Genomic DNA, 22,044 nt, shown 5'->3' with positions numbered 1-22,044 from the left:
TTTCACTTTAGATAGACTGCAGTAGACACAACATTCTGCAGGCAAGCATTTAGCCTGTTCTCGCTGCAAAATTGTAAACAGCTGGCTGATCAAGGGAGGCAGCAACATACAATTTTCTTAAATTTTTATTTGGTTTATCCGGCCTTATTTATTTTAATATTGATCATTCTAAGAATTTTTTGTTTTTATGATAAAAATTTAGTTTCTTAAAAATGAACTTATTAACCGTGCAACAGTGGCAGCGTCCCCTTCGTAGTGGTGCCCGCATGCCCACTTCCGCCGACCCTGATCATAATCATCTGTCTTGTAGTTCCACACATCTCCTTCTTAACTAGAATTTCCACATGTTTTGTTACCTCCCAAGTCCAAGTGAAAACCACATGATCGCTATCCCTAATTGGAGGCCATGTAGCCACCTTAGTTTTAGACAGGTCTTCTGATTCTATAACAAGATCCAACTTTCTCGTACCCTGAGTCCCCTCTATCACACTCTGCTTCAAGTAATCATCTCTAAGCAAGTGTATAAATTCCAATTCCTTCTTGCCACGTGAACTTTCCTCCTTCCAATCTGAGTTGAAGACTCCCATAATAATCACTCGACTTGCACTCGTACAAATCTGCTGATGCATGTCTTCCATATCATCCCTGGCATATATCAGCGACCAGTTTTATATTTTGTTCTATCAGCCTCAATCTCACACCAGATTGACTCAGTTTTCTGCAATTCATCTTTATCATCAGCAGTACATGTTTAAAATCTATTAAGTTTGTTGTGGTAGGGTGGCTATGAAATAAACCAGTTTTATATTTTGTTCTATCAGCCTCAATCACACACTAGATTGACTCAATTTTCTGCAATTCATCTTCCATCATCAGCAGTACCATAACATGCTTTGACAGACATGTTTAAAATCTATTGAGTTTGTTGTGGCAGAGTAGCTACAAATTAAAGCCCATGTTTTGTATTGATCTTTCTTAGCACTCCAGATTCCACCCAGGGTGGAATTTAGAGTGCTAGAATCTAGAGAGAGCCCAGCCACTGGGGAGGGCAAGTTAGCCCATCTTGGTGCCGGTCCCAAGCCCGAATAAATGGGGAGGGTTGGCATCAGGAAGAGCATCCGGCCGTAAAAAAACATGCCAAAACCAGGGATGAAATGTCGAATAACGGAGAAAGGACAACGGCTAGGGCGTCCCCTGTAAGCAATGTGCAGTTCTGTCGCCCGAGGACTGTGAGAAGTAGGCTTGGGTTACCGAACCAAGGACGGGTTCGGCTAAAGAAGCGAGTCCAACAGAAAGAGAGAGTATGTAAAGTAAGAATCGGGTCGCTGAATGTGGGTACAATGAATGAGAAGAGTAGGGAGATAATAGACATGATGAGAAGAAGGAAGCTGAATATCTTGTGCATGCAGGAGACAAGGTGGAAGGGCAATAAAGAAAAGGAGCTGGCAGAAGTATATAAACTGTTTTACAGTAGGGTGAATAAGAATGGAAGAAATGGAGTTGGATTCATCATCAACAAGGAGCTGAAGGGTGGAGTCTGCGAGGTGTGCCGGAAAAATGATCGGATTATGAGTGTTATGCTCGAGTTTGGAGGAAGTGTGGCTGTGATAGTGTGTGGATATGCTCCACAAGTAGGTTGTGATGAGGAAGAGAAAGAGGCATTCTGGAGAGAACTAAACCAGGTAGTAATGGGAATCCCTGATGGTGAGAAAGTGATCATTGGAGTGGACCTGAATGGGCATGTAGGAAGGCGATGAAGTGGTGAAGAAAGGGTGCACAGCTGTTGGAGTAGTGGCGAAAGAAATGAAGAAGGTAAAAGAATCGTAGAGCATGCTGTGACCTTCGACCTGGCTATAGCTAACACGTGGTTTAAGAAGAGAGTTGGACACCTGATAACTTATAAGAGTGGGGAGAGGATGAGTCAGATTGACTATATTATGTGCAGAAGGAAACATCTGAAGTAGGTGAAAAACTGTAAAATGATTAACAGAGAAAGTGTAGTGGCAGACTGTGATATAAAAGGGGAAAAGAAGAATAGACGGAAAGATAGGAAAATAAAATGGCGGAAATTGGAAGAGGAAGGTCAAAGGAGGTTTAAAGAAAAGGTATTGGAAGGAATGAAGTTACGGAAGGATGTGGAAGAATGGTGGGACGTAAATAGTCGGAATATTAGAAAAATTGGAGAAGAGGTGCTTGGTATAACATCAGGAAAGGGGCTGCCCGAGGATAAGGAGGCATAGTGGTGGAATGAGGAGGTTCAGTTGGAGATCAGGGAAAAGAAAGAGGCAAAGAATAAATGGGCCATGACTGAAACCAGAGCCGAGAAGGAGGTATATAGATTAGCGAAGAAAAGTGCAAAGAGAGCTGTGGCAAGGATGAAGGCAGTTGAAGAGGTTTATGAAGTACTGGAGAGAAACGGTGGTGAAGCTAAGTTGTTGAGAATAGCAAAAGCCAGAGATAAGGCCTCGAAAGACATAACATCAGTTAAGCAGATAAAGGATGCCACAGGAGTAGTACTACAAGAGGACAAAATCAGAGGAAGATGGGAAGAATATTTTCGTAATATACTAAATGAGGAGAATCCAAGAGAGAGGTGTGAGGATGGAGAGGCAAACAAAGGATCGGTTCAGGACATAAGCAGAAAGGAAGTGTATTGGTCACTGAGAAAGACGAAGAATGGAAAAGCTGTGGGGGCAGACCAGATACCTGGAGATGTGTGGAGAAGTTTGGGCAGCGAGGGCGTAGACATGGTATGGGATCTGATGAGGAAAATAGCCCAACAGGAAAAGATACCAGAGGAATGGAGGAAAAGCATTCTCGTCCCAATCTACAAGGGAAAAGGAGATGTTCAAGATTGTGGCAACTATAGAGGGATCAAGCTGATGTCACACATATTGAAGATATGGAAAAGAGTAATTGAAGGAAGGATACGACGGGAAACAAAAATCGGTGAGGAGCAGTTCGGATTTATGCTAGGAAGAGGGACAATGGATGCAATATTTGCGCTAAGGCGATTGATGGAGGAATATAGGGAGATGCAGGTGGAGCTACATATGGTGTTTATAGATCTGGAAAAGGCATGCGACAGAGTCGCCAGACAAGAGGTATGGAGGTGTATGAGGAAGAAGGGGGGTGTCAGAAAAGTAAGGGAGGTTGGTGAAGGAGATGTATGAGGGAGCTAAAACTCGGGTCAGATCTAATGTCGGCATGACAGAGAGGTTCCCCATTGTCATAGGGCTCCATCAGGGATCAGCTCTGAGTCCCTGCCTCTTTGATCTGGTCATGGATGTACTTGGAGGACGTCAAGAGGCAGCACCATGGAGTGTGATGTTTCCCGATGATATTATTCTCTGCGAATCATCCCGAGAGAAGCTTGAAAAGACTCTGGAAGAGTGGAGAAAGGTATTGGAGGAGAGAAGCAAGAAAATTAACTGGGTAAAGACCGAATATATATCAACAGGGAGTGATGAGGATATGATCATATGACTCCAGGGTAAAAGGCTAACTTCAGGGAAAAATTTCAAGTACCTCGGGTCGGTCGTCGAGAGTAATGGTGACCTGGATGAGGAAATACAGAATAACATGCAGCTGGATGAACTGGAGGAAGATGAGTGGGGAACTGTGCGACAAGAGAGTGAGTGGCAAGATGAAAGGAAAGCTGTATAAGATGGTGATGAGGCTGGCGATGCTCCATGGCATGGAGACATGGCCTATAACAAAGGCACGGCAGAGGAAGATTATTATTATTATTATTATCCAGGGAAACTCCAAGGAGTCGACAGACTCATCGAGGGAGGCCCTAACATCAGGTCAATAACAACTATTCGATATTCACACAGTATCTATCATACCTTGCCTTGAACTCATTCACGGTCGTAGCACCCACAACAGACTCTGGCAGCTTATTCCACTCATTCACCACTCTCCAAGTAAAAAACCTAGCTCTAACACCCTTGTTAACCACATTCTTACCCAGCTTCCATGCATGGCCCCTAGTCTTCTCACCACCAGTCCTATTTTCAAAAATATCTTCTGGATTAATCTTATAGAAACTCCTTCAGTAATTTGAATGTCTCAATAATATCACCCCTTTTCTGCCTATCGACCAATTTTTGCAATCCACAAATCTTCAACCTATTCTCATAAGGTTCATTCCACAGACCTGCTATCATCTTGGTCACTCGTCTGGATCCTCTCCACTTCCTCCCCATAACGAAGAAACCCTGACGCCCATAACTGGGCACAGTAGTCCAGATGGGGTCTTATCAAGGCTCGATACAGAGGAACAATAACCTGTTTGTCTCTGCATGTTAAAGTATTTTTCACAAGCCAAGTGATTTGATGAGCTGATTTAGCCACTTTTGCAATGTTCCCCCTAAACTTCAATTCCCTATCCACCAACACTCCCAAATCCCTGGCCTCATTAATCTCCTGGAGTACGGTTCCACCATTGCGATATACTGCTGCTATTCTTTTCACCCCAAAGTGCATAACCTTACACTTTGCCACATTAAATTGACATCCATTTTTCCTAGCCCAGTCCTCCAAACTATCCTGTAAAATTTTGACATCCTCTGCACTCACAATTGCTCTACCCAAATTTGCATCATCAGCAAACAAGTGAACACTTCCTCTCGGATCCTTTCCTATATCATTGATGAACAAATTGAAAAATAGTGGTCCAAGAACAGAGCCCTGTGGCACACCACTAGTCACAAGCCGTCTTTTAGACTCAACTCCTGAATAAACCACTCTCTGGTATCTCTCCATCAACCACCCTCCTATCCATCTCACCAACCCTATATCCATCCCCATCTGCTCCAGTTTACTGATTAGGGTTCCATGTGGTATCCTGTCAAAGGGCTTGGCAAGGTCCAGTAGAATCACTGTAAACCCATTACCCTTATCCAGTTCAGCCATCACTGTGTTATAAAACGTGAGCAAGTTACTGAAGCATGATCTACCCTTCACAAAACCATGTTGTCCCCCATACAATATCCCATTTTCATCTATCCAATCCTGTATTCTTTTCTTGACTAATTTCTCTAAGACCTTGACAACGATTCATGATATGCTAATCGGTCGGTAATTTACAACAGCAGTCTTGGAACCACCTTTATGCATTTGAACTATTTTCCCCTCTTTCCACCCCCTCGGGACTATCCCAGACCCGAGACTCAAATTAAACAAAATGGTCAAGGATACTGACAATTCTTTAGCCGCTTCTCGTACGACACAAGCTGGTATAACATCCAATCCCACAGATGTATTGACATTGAGGTTATGCAATAGACTACTCACTTCCACTTCATTCACCACAATTCCCGTAAAATCTACTGGTTCATTCATTTCTGCAATGTCACCACCTGGATGATATATTCTTGCAAAGTGCTCGCTCAGTAACTCAACTATATCAGCTGGTTCAGTTACCTCCCTGCCATCGGCATTCTTTAAAATCATTTTGCCATATACATTTTTTCTTTTACTTGCAACATATCGAAAAAAACTGTTTAGGATTTTCTTTAGCATGCATGGCCAATGTTCTTTCGTAATCCTTTTTTTGCTTTTCTTACCACACTCGTGTGCCTGCCAGTCACCTTTCTCCTTAAATTCCCTCCATAGTTGTTTCTTTTTTTGCAGCTCAAGCATAATGGTGTTATTCATCCATTTAACCCCTACTTGATTTATTATTTGGACTCTAGGTATACAGTCAGCCATTGCTTCATGCAAACACTTCTTAACTGCCTCCCATGCACTATCAACTTCTAGTCCTTGCAGTTGTACATGCCATGGCACTGAACTAATCAAACTCCTAAGCTTGTCATACTTTCCAGCCCGATAATTCCACATGTACCCTGTCTTAATTGTAAATTCCATACCTTTAGCCACCTCCCAAGTCAAGACCCTATGATCACTCTCACCAATTGGTGGCAATGTGGTCATATTTGTTACAGCCAAATCCTCAGATGTAATTACTAGGTCAAGCACTCTCTGACCCCTAGTATTTTCCATTACATGCTGTCGCAGATAGTTATCCCTTAATAACTGCATAGAATCCAATTCCTTCCTCCTGTGTATCCTCTCCTCACTCCAATCAATGCGACCATAGTTGAAATCTCCCATAATAATTACCCTCCTTCCACTCATTTCTTCTATTTGCTTGTGCATACTGTCTCCACCATCTTTTCCATCACCTGGTCTATAGCAGCACCCAATTGTATATTTTGTCCTGCTAGCCACAATCTCAAACCAAATGGCCTCAAATGTGCTCTTTTCTCTATCCTACAATTCAACTTCTATTCTCCTTGGCTGCAGCTCATCAGCTATCATCAACAATACTCCTTCCCCCCATTTTATTCTCCCTGTCATTCCTGAACACACTATACCCATCACATTCGATCCCACAAGTTGGAGGTGGTGGAGATGTGGATGTTGAGATGGATGAGTGGTGAGACAAAGAAGGACAGGATAAGGAATGACTACATCAGAGGGATGATCAAGGTGGGACTGGTCAGTAAGAAGGTACAAGAAAGCAGGCTGAGGTGGTTCAGTCACGTAGAGAGAAGGAGTGAGGAGTATGTTGGTAAACGAGTGGAGCGTATGGAGGTGGAGGGAAGGAGGAAAAGAGGCAGGCCCAAACTCAGATGGAGGGATAAGGTGGCAGAGGATCTTAGGGAGAAAAGATGGAGTCGGGAAGATGCCCTGGACAGGAGAATCTGGAAGAAGAAGATTAAAAATGGGAACGCCAACCCCGTTTAACACAGGATAAGGCATAGCGAAAGAAGAAGATTCCACCCAGGGTGCCAAGCAGCCAAATGATTCTCAATGATTCGACCTCAAATCATTGAGAGAGTGCGTGTCTATTAAAGTCACTCAAGAGAAGTATTGGCTAAGGCAGTTGCAATATAAGATTATCAAGTTCCATCTCATTTAACTCATAACCTGGCATATGCTGAACATACTGTAATATGAAATCCTGCAGATAGGTGAATTGCTACTGCTGCAAAAGCAGTATTAAGTTAGACAAGATGGAAAGGCATATAGAAACCCACTAAGATAGCTACTCCACCATGAACAACAGAGCCAATTCCGGTTTGCCTCTATTCCCCCCCCCCCCCCCAATAAAAAATCACTTTAAAAAAACTTTTTTAAAAGTATTTCCTTCTCTTTGGCACCTTTACTATCCTGGCACCTGTGTGCATCATACACATTGCACATATGGCAGGAGCGACCCTGCCTTGTGTACATCAGTAAAGTTCCTTAAGGGATTAACTGGGTTTTAAATATGTTTCCTGCAGACAGAAACAGCAAAATCTTGATATTATTGATATTCTAGTGAAACCCAAGATATGTAAAATGTAAAATCCTATGTAAAAATTTTCTTACTGTTTGGCTCTTTAGACTTGTCCAATTTTCAGGAGGTTGAGGCTTACCTTTGTCAGGTTTATATTTATGAACTTATTTTGGGAACTATGGCCAGTTAGTATCCATCCCTTTCTCTAGGCCAACCTGGTTGACTGAGTAGTTAGTGTATCAGCTCTCCAGCCAAGAGGGCGCAGGTTCGAATCCCGCCAAGGGCACGAATGCTTGTGATTGTCCTACTAACCAATTACCATATGTACTACCGTGACCTGTGTCCTGTTGCAGTATGACCCTTGATGCATTTGCACTTTAAAAAAATCAAAATCATCTTTCTCTGGAAAACTGCTCAATACATCATCTGATATGTCAGGATCAGATGAAGGATTTTTTAACTTTCATTTACTTTCAGTGGATACTGAAGTAGCTATTTTTTTTCTGTTAGTTTATCTTTAAGTGATATCCTTGCCATACTTTTCTTTACACCTGGGTTCTCATCAAATGGAACCATTTTTGGAGAGCATTGTGGAGTGAGACCATATGTCATCTGACTGATGAGCTCAACCAAGATACACTCACTATCATAAAGTTCAGGTATAGTAAAATATCGGATGGTGGAAGAGACATAAAAGTTTGAATTGCTGTTGATATTTTCTTAACTGCCACCTTCTCAGCATAAGAGGATCTCAGGACAGATATGGTGGTAGCTAATTTCCATTTTGCATCTTATATGATATATTCTGTTTAGTTTTAATCTTTTGAATTTATTTATTTTTAATTTTTCCACTTCTGACATTCCCTGGAGTAAACTGAATGCTCTCTGAGAGTTGACATGTTTGGCTTTCTTAGCAGAATTATTTGTTTAAACATCTCAGTGGATTAGGGGATGTATAGTCTAACAGAACAGTTAAGATATCCTGCTTTTTTACAGATGTCAAAGGTTTAGATGCACCAAAAGTGAAGATGATGTTTCCGATCAGAACTAGGTGACCATTTCTACGTATCAAGATGTGCCTCATACTCATACCTGTCACTCCCTGATCTTTAAGCTTTGAACATGTCTCCTCATCAGGAATAACAAGGCAGTCCTATTCTGATATCGCTCCTCCATAACAATTGAGTGTTTTATGAAGTGTTACTGTGATTGGTATGAAACCATTGATGATGTTCTCAGTAGTTTCTCAGAATGCTGATGACATGATGTTTCCACAAGGATATCACCAAGACCTAGTTTCTTAACTGTTCCGGAAGAGCTGTCAGTTCTTTTAAACACTTCTGAATAAAGAAGAGTGATATTTTCCCTATTTGCTTTTTACCTGTTGTATGATTCATGAGAAAAACTGGTACATTCATACTGGTATCATGTCTTTTGTTTCCTACTTCTGTTATCAAATGATGTATCTAGAGTATCAGTACTTGGTTAGGGTCTTGTTAGAGCTCCTGAAACATTTGAGGATGAAGAATTCATTATCAAGAGATTTTTTTATTCAGTACCAGAGTCCCCCCCCCATACACACCTACCATGGAGCCACACATGAATGCCCATTGATGGCAAGAAATCATTGTGCTCGGAAGTGTAATGCCAGGGCTAACCTGGATGGTTAACCTACACCACAGTAAGCCTTAAGTCCTGTGTCTGGACCATGGGAGTAGGAGACATACTGCAATACCACTGATCCTTGCAGGCAAGCCGAATGATCCTGACCAGGCCATTCAGGACTGCCCATGTTGCCGAAGCAGAAGCCAAAGTAGTGCCAGACTACTAGGATTCCTCTTTCCAGATATCCACAGGATACATCCAATGGCAAACAAAGAAGCAGGGCACTGGATCCTAGTGAGAGTGGTCTGGAAGAAAGGATAGAAAAAAAAAAGGCTCAGGAGAAGTAGAGGGAAGAATATGAGAAGAAAAGCAAAGAAAAAAAAAAGATGAATGAAAAGAGCTAGTATCATCACTGAGAGGTTCTCTCCACCACAAACAGGTGCCCCCACAGGGAGGGAGTCTCCAGCAGGAGAACCCTACTTGCAGATCACAAAGACTAACTCAAAAATCAGCCAAAGAAGATGTGATATGTCTTTAGGACATATAAGGTTTATAACAGTACTATATGGTATAAACGACACCAAGAGAAAAAAATATAATTTATTTATTGAACCTACTATACTGGTGTCCAAAACCTAAAGACGAACACTATTTCTGAAGATCACAACTGCAAATTCAGACAAATCAGCTTGAGGTAATTTGTATAACTGATTTTGAGTAGAAAGCGGGTGCATATTCAAATCAACTGCAAAGGGGTTATGTGGTAGCACTCAACAGGATAAAAAGTTGTGCTAAGCGAACTGTGTTTGAAGGAAGCTCTTTTCATGAAGGAATAAAGTTGCAAACTTGGATATCTTTTAATGTCTCAAAGACATCATCTAGATCATAGGTTCACAAACTTTTTCGGGCCATCGCCCACTTTGCAAGACATAAATTTTGTAGGCCCCCCCCCCCCATTATATAAATTATATAAAATTGGGTTTATTTTTGTACCAATCAATTGGAAAAGTGGTTTTATATATTTTATATATATTTTGAAATGAAATATAACGAATATATTTGCTACTGTAAACATAACCTATTATACACACATATATACATGCTCTATTTTCTCATTGATATAGAAAATTGACATCTATTTCTGTCTGACATGGTAAATTTTCAAATGATTAAATAATTGAAATAGAAAATTGATAAAAAAAATTGATCATATAAGACGGGCATAAGATGAATTAAAATGCAATATTTAAATTTTAAATGATTATCTAATCGCAAAATCACGAAAATAATTAATTTTTAAATATATATTATTAATTTCTTCTATAAAGAGCTCCCGACCCCTAGACCGCCCCCAAATGCTTCTGATCCAACTATAGTCCCTCCTATAAGGCTTCAGAGGCCACTGGGGCGGTACCGCCCACTTTGGGAACCTATGATCTAGATGATTTCACATAGGGAAAAATTATTGGAAAGCTTGAAGAAGACCACAGAATTACTGATATTGCCAGAGAGTTTGGACTCTCACATAGCATTGTATCCAGTCTCTGGGCAGCATTTCAAGCCAATGAAATGTGTTCCAGACGTTTGTTAAGAGGTTGCCCTCATTCTACCATGGAGCATAAAGACAGATTTTTGGTTATAACAGCAAAACGTAATCGACGCACCATGGCAGATCAGTTTGCAAGTCAGCTGCATTCAAGTACAGGTACAAATATCTTGACAAACTGTGGCAAGATATCTGTGACAAGTAGGTCTGTATGCCTGAAGGCCTGCAGTCTACGTCGTAGAGCATGCTTCCAGTGGTGTTGTATCCATACAAATTGGACAAGGCATCAATGGGCTAATGTACTCTTTACAGATGAAAGTTGTTTTAGTCTTTCCTCCAATTCTAGATGACATTTGATCTGGCATGAAAGTGGTACAGTTTACCATGGCAAGAATGTTCTTGAAAGGGACATATACAGAAGTGCATGGATTCATAGTGGGGGAGGCATTATGTTTAATGGATGCACCAAGCTACAAGTGCTGGAAAAAGGGACTATGACTAATGAATGATATTGCAATGAAGTTCTTCAATGTCATGTTCGATTACTCTGTGGTGCTGTAGGCAAAGAATTCATTTTTATGGATGACAATAATGTCACACCACATCATACATGAGCAGTGGATATACTTCTGAAGACTGAGGATATTAATTGAATAGAGCAGCCAGCATGTTCCTCAGATCTCAACCCCCCCCCCATAGAAAACATTTGGGACACAATAGGGAGATACATTGCTGCTCGAAATTCCACTCCAGAAATCAAACAAGGCCTTATCCTTGCTCTGAAGGAGGAGTTGGTCTGTTTGCCTCAAGAACTCCTGAATCACTCAGTGCTAAGTTTGGCAAGATGTTGTGAGAGCTGCATCCAGTTTGCAGTGGACATATTCCATACTAAAATGGCTCTCTGCATAGCTTTCTGTAAGCACTGTACATTAATTACTTAACTACATCCTCAGGAAATTTGTAACTTTTGCCAAAATCGTATTGCAATTTAATTTGTACAAAATTTATAACACATTTTTTGTGTAATATAATTTATTAGTATGCTGGCAATATATTTATGTCTACATTAGGCTTATAGGCATGAAAATTTTTTCATATACAGGTAAAAATGTAGTTCGTCCTTTGGACACCACTGTATTATGTTATTGGTTTCCTACTCAGAATTTTCATAGCACAAATTACAACTTTGACAAGCACAGCATTCAACTAGCTCGCTCTAGAAAGAATTCAAATTCTATTAGAAAAAATAAAATAAAATAATGTCCTACCATTATTCTTCTAGGGACTGGATAATGATAAGTTCATTTGAAAAAGTCAGGCTATTTGGTCTAGGAACTCTCCCTTATCTTTGGCAATTAATGCAACTATACATGTTGATTTTAGGTGGGTGCTTCATAGTCAGTGCTGATTCTAAAAATAGTTGTTCAGAGCTATAGTGACTTCCGTGTAACACAGATATCACCTTGCATTTAATTCTGTGTGAAGGAACATTCAGATCATGGTCTGCCATATTTTTCTCTTGCTGTTGTTTATATCATGAAGTACTGTTATGAATGGAAGAAGTAGAGTTTAGAAAAAGTTTCCACATTTGACAACTAGAATCAAACCAAAAATGCTCTTTCTTCAGGTGGTATAGTGCTATGAAAACAAATACCATTTCCATAGAGCTACAAAGGAACAAATTTTGTTTTCGTTCATCTTATTGAATAAGTTTTGTAACATTTCATAACACTCATAAAAATTGTTTTGGCAATAAAAATTGCATTATAATTGAAAAATAATTAAATAAATAATTTTCTGTTAAAAATAAATTAAAGACGACAAGAAATTATATTCTTGGTTTCATCCTTTATCCAAGCGTAAGCAAAGTTTGTGAGTGAAGTAACTTCGTGACTGGGCTACTTGTATATAGAGGCTAATGATTTCACATCAATTGCCTTAGTATCCCATAATGCAAGGCACATATCCTTACAGACATGTAAAATGCTATGCATTATGGGAAGGGCCACTACCCAGACCAGTTTCGACCTTTATTAAGGTCTCATCAATGGGAGCAAGACCCAGATGAGATACCAAGGTTGAAGTAATGCAGAAGTCATATATTTCCCATATAACTAGTGAATGATATTCAATGAATTTCTTCAATGTAATGTTTGTGTCGATGCTCTGACTGTAAAGAAAAAACACAACTGTTATCTGATGCCTGTATAATTAACAGTTAAAACATGCTGGCTTGGACCTCTTCTGGATGAACAAGGTCCACGATATCAATCAAGTGATCAGGGTTGGATCGAAAAGTGGGATACCGAAAGGAAACTGAAACTGACAGACCTATTATCAGTAGGAACATGGAATGTACAGACACTTTGGATGTCAGGAAAACTAGGATTATTTCACAAGGAAATGAAATGATATTGGTGTGATATACTAGGACTGGCAGAAATGTGATGGACATCATCAGGAGAGATAAATGGATGTGAAGTCATGTGGTCAGGGCATGACACCAAGCAGAAGCAGGAGTTGGTTTCCTTCTTAACAAAAAAAACAGAAAGGCACTGTTAGGCTACCAGTCAATGAATCATAATATCATTGACTGGTTTTTCAAGCAAAACCATTTAATATATCAATAGTCCAGATATATGCACCCACAGCTGACAGCACAGATGGGGATATTGACTTACTTTACAAAGATCTGACAGAGACAATAGAAACAATACCAAAGCAAGATGTACTAATTATTGAAGGAGATTGGAATGCCAAAGTTCGAAAAGAAAATGATGGTTGGGAAAGTGTCATGGGAAAAGGTGAAAAAATGTTAGAATTTGCTGTGAACCAAGAGATAATGATCTGAACCGGATCATTATTGATATAATTATGATTAAAAGAAGATGGATAACATCAGTACAGCAGTGTCGAACTTTTCAATGAGCAGATATAGATGCAGATCATAGTTTAGTGATTGCAAACATCAAATTGAAATTAAAAAGAAAATATAAACCCCATCATCAGAAACGAAGAGATGAGTGAAGCAGAAATAGGAAGAAGGTACAGAACAGTGTTAGAAGAGAAACTTAAAAGTGTGGACAAAGAAAAAAATTCGAATCTAAGAGTGAAAGGAGTAATGAAGGTGATAGAAGACACAGTTGAAGAAAAACAGTACCAGAAGAAGAGAATATCAAGAAGTGGATTAGACAAGAAACACTGAAGTTAATATAGGAGAAGAGAATGTTGAGGATAAGAAGGGATACATCAGAATAGGAGAGCAATATAGAAGAAAGTATAATGAGGTGAAGAAAGCTGTCAGAATGGATAAGATGAAATGGTTAGAAGCCCAATGCAATAATATAGCACAGCACTATGGAGAGCATAGAACTAGGGAGGTGTACAAAATGATCAGAACCGTTAATAAAAGATGGCAACCAAAACAAATCACAATTAAAGATGATAAAGGCAAAGTATTGATGAATAAAGATAAAATTGTGCAGTGGTGGACAAGATACTGTAGTGAGTTATATGAAGAAAAACTAGATTTAGATGGAGTTGGGAAACTGATTGAAGAATTGAAGCAGATGTCATCACGTAATGAGTATGACATGGACATTTTAAGAGGAGAAGTAGAAAAAACAATAGGATGGTTAAAACACAACAAGAGTCCTGGTAATGATAACATCACTGGAGAAATGATTAAATATGGTGGCAAAAGTATGGTTATAGAAATGCATGAACTATGTAATATGGTATGGAAGGGAAAATGCCAGAGGAATGGGTGAAATCGATATTAGTGACATATGGAAGAGAAAATGCCAGAGGAATAGGTGAAATCGATATTAGTGACATTATATAAGAAAGGAAATAGGCTAGAATGTAAAAATTATAGAACAATTGCTTTGACAAGTCACCTTGGTAAGGTGATGATGATGATACTGACAAAAAGATTGAGAACACAATGGAAGCATACCTTGCAGATGAGTAAGCAGGATTTTAGGCAAGATAGAAGTACAATTCAACAGATTTTGACAATGTGGTTGATAGCAGAGAAAGCTAGAGAAAAAAACAAAAACACATATACAGTTACACCCCAAGTTACGTAAATTTGCAGTTACGTAATAAATTTACTAGTGCGTATGAACACGTTTGCAGATGAATTAGGTTAGGTTAGGTTAGGTGCAGGTGCATCTTTGACAGCCTTATACAGTAGTAGATGCCTTGCGCAGTTAGCTCAGTCACTTGTTATCACTGCTAATTTTGTTGTTTTTTTACCCTTAAAATGGAATGTAAATGCAAAACTGAATGTGCTGGTAATAAATCTAAAAAACAAAGGTCTGCAATTACTTTAGAAGAAAAGTTGAAAATAATTTGTATGTATGAAGGCAGGAAAATTCTATCAACAATAGCTCGGGAAATTTTGCCAGCGAAGGTTGGTCGATTGGTAGAGCCTCTGCTATTAATCGCTCGCATAAACTTAAGCAAATTTGAGTGCATTTAGTAGTTGGAAGGGGATCAATTGTTCGATGGTGTTGGCACACTCTCTCTCGATGAGTCTTTGGACTCCCTGGAGGTGTCACAATAATAATAATAATAATAAATAAATTGACCTATTTCGATGAATACAATAGCGAAGGATAAAGTTCACATTGTTGAAAGCACGAAAGGTGCAGTAGCGTTGAAGGGCACAATTATTACCAAGAAGAGGCTGGGTCTGATATCAGATATGGAGAAATTGTTGTCTCACTGGATCGATGATCTGACACAGAAGCAGGATACCATTAAGTTTATCCAGGAGAAGGCTCTTTTAAATCCTTATATAAGGATTTAAAAGAGCAGGCTAGCATCACAGATGCGGAGAGTACATTTAAAGCTAGAGCTGGATTGTTTGAACGATTCAAGAAACGAACAATATAGCCATCACAAGACTTTTTTTATTTGAAAAGTGAATATTTCAGTTTGTTTTTAGATTATGTATTTTTCATACTTTCATATTTACAGTATGTATATTATTCAAATACAATTAATAATTTTTTTTATAATTGAATTTTTTTTTTTAATCACCTCAAAAATGAAAAATATATAATTAATGGCAAAAAAAATTAATGTAAGACAGCAGCATGAGTAGCCATTGAACATTTTATTGTATTTAGGGCCGGCTGGTGGCATGTGCGAAGTGTGCAATATACGCAGGCGCCGCAGAAGAAAAGACACCTAAAAGATGTCAAAAAATATGAGATAAGAGTTTAAACGAAACAACAAATGGTACAGAACGATACATATAATTATGAATGTACATCATCTTCCGTTCGGGGCCCCTTCAGATCTTCCCGGAAATGAACAAATAAATTCTGAAATTGTATCCTGGACCCGATTATATCACTGTAATTTTTGATTAAAATTTATGAAAATATACCTAAAATAGTTCTTCTTTATTTTTTGAGGTATCATAAATCAACTTATGATTAATTGTTGAGTTCCGTGTAAAAAAAAATTGTATAAGCAGGACTAATCCATAGGTAGCATTAGCTGTAAAACGGTTTTCATTTGTTTTTCATTTCCTGTTCGTTTTATTCACACTTTATTCAAAAAAAACTTTTTTGGAAAGGCACCGAATATTAATCACACACAAGAAAAAGACTAGGCACCCGCGCTGATTATATGTATGTAATTTACAAATTCAACTTACGTAAAGGTTTACGGAACACATTACTTAAGTAACTAGGGGTGTAACGGTACTTGCTTTTGTTGATTTTCAGAAAGTATTTGACAGTATTGACCAGAAAGTGACATTAGCAGTGCTAGAATCCTATGGAATTGACAGAAAACTAATAGCTATATTAAAAGATGTTTATAAGAATGCAGTTACAGCAGTTAGAGTAGGTGATGATTTGGGGAAATGGTTTAGAACAAGCAGAGGTACTAGATGGGGGAGGGGGGAGATGCAACATCGCCAAGCATTTTCATCACACATTTAGAAAGAGTAATGGATAAAATGAAGGAAGATGCAAAAGGAATATCAGTACATGGGATGAGAATTAACAATCTGAGATTTGCAGATGACATTATTATTGAAGAAGATGAAAGAGATCTACAAAAAAACATTGAAACTGTTAAATGAGGAAGGGAAGAGATTTGGGCTTGCTATGAACTTCGAAAAAATAAAGACAACAGTATTTGGTGAGATGAACATGAAACAAAAGATACAAGTGGATGGAATTGATGTAGAAAATGTAGGACAATTCACATATTTGGGAAGTAAAATGATACATGATTTGGACTGTAAAAAAGAAATAAAAATCAGGATTGCAAAAGGGAAGAACAAATGTATGGATCTGAAATTTGGGTAATAAATAAGGAATCAAGAAAAATAATTTTGGCATTTGAAAGAACTTGCTGCAGGAAGATTCTAAGAATAGGATGGGCACAGAAAATACAAATGAAGAGCTCTATTGGAAGATACAACCTAAGGAGAATTTAATGCAGAAGATTATACAACGGAAGCTTCAATTAGTTGGACATATCTGCAGAATGAGTGAAGACCAGAAGATAAAGACATACATGTTTGGTATTATGGATGGTGTAAACAGAAGAAGCAGACTATACAGAGAATGGATAGACAACATAAAGGACTGGTATGGAATGGGTTTACAGAAACTGCAACACTGTGCACTGGACAAAGAAAGGTGGAACAAAATGGTGAAGGAGGCATCAGACACCAATGGGCAGTGGACCCATGGTTCGTGATGATGATGAATGTCATGTTTGATTGTTTTGTGCTGCTATAGGTGATGAATTCATTTTTATGGATGACAATGCCACACCACATTGTACATTCTTATAGAAACACAAGTAGTGAAAAGATGTCAAACCTTATTACTAAAGCACTCTGTATCAGAGATAGATGTTGAAAGTTTTTTCACTTGGTTATACTATAAATAAAAGATGCCAAGAAATTATATACTTGGTTTCATTCTTTATCCAAGTGTAAGCAAACAAACTTTGCACGTGAAGTACCTTCACAACTTTCAAAATCTTCTGTTACACAATCTTGAACTTAGATTGGTATAATATTAAAAATCACAGCACTGTGGCAAATGATAAGAACCAGATAATCAGTAGCTTAACATAGTTTGAAATTGTTCAGAACTGAATTTTCGATTATTGCCATTTCTGTTGAAAATAATAGAAAATTTTAATTGTTTTCTTTAGAATTATTATGAAAATGATATCCATGACAAATTTATGTCAACTGTATTATTAAGTGGGACTTTTATAAAAAAAAAAAATAAATAAAAGGTAACAATTTAAAGTGAATCATTAATATCAACATGAATCTTTTTACCAAATTTGGTTTTAAAACAAAATCCAATGAAATTCAAATTGAACTGCCTAAATTAGACATTTAAGATGTGTATATCTTAAATCCATCAATTAAGAAGAGAATTATTGCAATATATATAATTTCAATACATTTTACTCCTTCAAATGATCCAACTACACAAAAATTGGAAGGGACTATCAAATGTCTAAGTATTTCTTCTGCAATATTTAAAATCCATCTAGTCAGCTGAAAAACATACATGCAGTTGAACAAAATGAATACACTTATGTATACTAATATGTAAATAATGTGCCCTACAGTAATATGCAAAACCAGAAAGAATTTAATGCAAACTGAGATTTAAGATGTGCATGTGTTCAATCTGAAAGGTTAATTATACATGAAAATAAATTATATTCTTGTTTCTTTCTTTTAAGGTTACACGGTGATCAGCATTCATATTTATGAATTTAGGAACACAAAACGCACATGTTGAAATGATTATTTTACTTATTATTAATAAAATAACAACTGACGTTTCAACCCCTGTATTGAGGTTATCATCAGAAAAATACATGTGTATATGAAAACAAGCTACATGTTCTTGCACTCTACAAAGGTAAATTGAATCTACGCTGTTAATTGATCTTTTACTTAGCCTGTAAAAAAAGAAAAACTTAGTGGTAAAAAAAAAACTACAATAAACCCTGCTAAAGTCCTCCAGTCCTAAGGTTTTCTTCTGTACTTGTACAGTTCAGGTTACTATTGAATGCTTTTTTTAAAAAAAAAAAAACACTTCACCAAATCTTCTTGTATTGAGATTTTTTCTTTGGCTTGTTCTGGTTGCTATAATGGTTGCAAATGGTTGCAACTCAGTGTCCTCCACATTCTTGGAATTGTTAGGCCATCATTTTTATTCAGGTTAGGATTGTGTTTGAGCATTTCACATGCTTCTGTAAATTTCCACTCGAACCAGGTTTTGGTGCGGTGTAGGGACTTTGTACCTTTCCAATAAATTCTGTGGTATGTCTGGAGTGCGTAGTCTGAAAGGCCGGTTTTTCCAAAATGGAGGTATTTAATGTGTGGTTTGTGTTCGTCCTTCCTAATTGGGATGGTTCACTCTGTTTCCCCTATGTATGGTAGGTTACATTTGCATTGTATTTTGTAAACCCCTGGGTGGGCTAGGTGTGGAAGAGGATCTTTGGAAGAACTGAGTAGTTGTCTTAATTTTGTCGGGGGTTATGAAAAACCTCTTTAACGTTAATCCTGTAGCAATCCCTAACTAAATTGTATGTCTCTATCATATCACTCCTCTTCCTCCTATCCACTAGACTATGTAAATTGCATCTTCTCAACCTTTCCTCATATTCAACATGCCAGAGATCAGAAACTACCTTAGTCATTCACCTCTGGATCCTTACCAACATCTTTGTTCTTTTGAAAACTAGATGATGAAATCTGCACACAGTAGTCCACATGTAACTTAATCAGAGCCTTATAAAATGGAACAAAAACTCCTTACTTCTACAAGTCAGTGTCCTCTGCATCATTCTCAGAATTCGTTGTCCTCACAATTTTGGCAATATGTCCTCTAAATTTTCTATCCTTATCCACCATCACCCCAAGATCTCTTATTTCCTCCACCTTCAACAATAAAGCCCCACCAAGAGTAAATTCTACACCCCATCTTTGTTTCTGAAATTTTAAAACCTTACATTTTGCAACATTAAACTGCAATTCAACAACATCTACTGTACTCCCCATAGTTTGTTCCAGCATTGCATCATCTGCAAACAATTGAATATCCCACCAAATCTTCGCCAATATCATTATCATACAGATTAAACAGCAACGGCCCTAAAACAGTGATCTGAGGCACACTGCTAGTGATTTTCCTATTCCAGGATATTGCTCCCCCACACACAACTTGCTGATACCTATCAGATAGCCAATCTCCGATCCAATGCACTAGTTCAATATCCAACCCCATCTGCTCTAGTTTGACTATCAAATTATCAATGGGAAATTTATTTAAATTTCCCATTGATAAGTTGTCTAAGTATATTACTGTGCATCCATCTCCTTGTCTAATGAAGCTATCACCTTATTGTAATAAGTAAGTAGATTACTAAAACATGACCTTCCTTTAGCAAATCCGTGCTGTCCATCAATGGAAATACCATTGTTGTCAACCCAATTCTGGATCCTGGTTCTCACCAGCCTCTCAAACACTTTAACCACAACAATTGACACACAGATACGCCTATAACTTGATACTTCTATCACCTCCCTTATGAAGCTGCACCATCTTGCCTTCCTTCCACTCCTTTGGAACTTGGACCATTGCAAGACTCATATTAAACAAATATGTCAAGGGAGATGCCAACTCCATGGTACATTTCTTCAAAATGTGTGGTGATATCATTATTACATGACACCTCCAGGGAGTCCAAAGACTCATAGAGGAAGGGCACCTACTCTACAGCTCTGTCTCCACCACTCAATTCACCAACTAGAATCATCATCTACACCAACACCATCTACTGCCCACCACCAGTAATTTCACAGACAATCACAAACATCCATGCCCATGGCCGGATTCAAATCCACAGCCTTTTGCCTGGAGAGCAGATATGCTAACCACTTGGCCAAGCAGGCTGGCATATATTATCAAGTTCCACAGCCTTATTAACATCAAGTTTGTTCAATTCCCCATATACCTCTTGCTCACTTACAGTCCAGTCAGCCTCTCCTTATCATCAACTGCTCTCAAAATCTACATGATGTCACTTTCACAAGAATGAAAGACCTTTGTGAACTGCTCATTAAACATCTCAACTATATCTTCTGCAACAGTATACCATATCCTCCAATTAATATCATCCTTCCATAATTATTATTATTATTATAGCTAACTGCTGCTCATACTTCACTTTTGCTACCCTTACCAGCCAAGTCACCCTCCTTGCCTGTTCTTTGTAATCCTCATGGAATTGATCATTACCACTTCTCTTATGCTGCCTCCATAATGCCTTTTTCCTCTGTATTGCATGCTTAATCTCTTCATTCACCCATTTTACACCTACTTTATTTCATCTTCTGGCCCTTGGAATACATTTAGCCATTGCTTCTACTATTTCTATATCTGAACAAGTATTTCATTCCATTCACCTCTATATCACACCATATTGCCTCAAAATATAGAAGCTGTTACCTTCTCATAAAATGTCTTAGTATCTCATAATGAAAAGCACACTTCCTTTTGGAAACATTCATAGCGATAAATTATGAAGATTTAACTGTGTTAAGAATAATTACTATGATTTTGCCCATCATATTAAGGTTCTCATCTGGAGTATACGTGTGTGTGTGCGTGTGTGTGTGTGTGTACTCCAGATGACCTTAATATGAAGGTTGAAAAGTTGGGAAATTACAGTAGCTACTCTTAACACAGTTGTGACTCCATAATTTATCAACATGAACACTTTTGGAAAAACATATATTGCTATGCATTATGTAATAAAGGTTGAAACTAGTGTAAATAGTAACTCTTCCCATAACACATAACAATATATTATTATTATGTTAACCTAACAAAAAATTAGTCTATTCGGCAGTGTATATATTATTTGGAATTATTGTTTCAACTCCTCTATAATGAATGCACCAAAGTTTGAAAATAAAATAAACACATGCGCTATCTTTACCCTTCTCCCTTGTGTGTGCAAATATTTCATGTTTAGATCATGAAATATTTATCTAAAAATGATATTCTTTAAAGGTTGATTGTCCTCTCATAATTTTTGATTGAAATTTGTACACAAGCTGTATTAATAAAAGTTTTGGTGTGAAATACGGCTTTTTTTTTTTTTTTTTTCCTCGACGATGCGAGCCCTTTGTTAAAATTTCCATAGCTCACCACTGCTTATAACCACTTTTATATTTGGAGTTGTAGTAACTACAAGGTATCAGAGAGGTTGATGAGATATAGGATTCGATTCAAAAGTGGGCTGATAACAGTGATATTTTTTTGCTTGTCAGCATGGGTTTGTTGAAGGGAAGTCATGTTTTATAAATTTGCTTATGTACTATAACAGAATGATGAATGTACTGGACAAAAGAGATAGATTTTGATAGAGACTGCCACACCACAAGTTTGTCACTAAACTGAAGCAGATGGGATTGAATAATGGACTAGTGAGTTGGATAGGTGAATGGCTATTGGATAGGTATCAGCAGATAGATAGGTGTGTTGTGTGTTTGGGGGAGGGGTGATACTATCCCAAAAGA

This window comes from Typopeltis vanoorti, chromosome 17 (genome assembly GCF_054136105.1).
Source record: "Typopeltis vanoorti isolate ZY-2024b chromosome 17, IOZ_Tvanoo_1.0, whole genome shotgun sequence".
Classification (NCBI taxonomy): domain Eukaryota; kingdom Metazoa; phylum Arthropoda; class Arachnida; order Uropygi; family Thelyphonidae; genus Typopeltis; species Typopeltis vanoorti.
The sequence above is the reverse complement of the archived record's forward strand: the minus strand, read 5'-3'. Positions refer to the sequence as shown.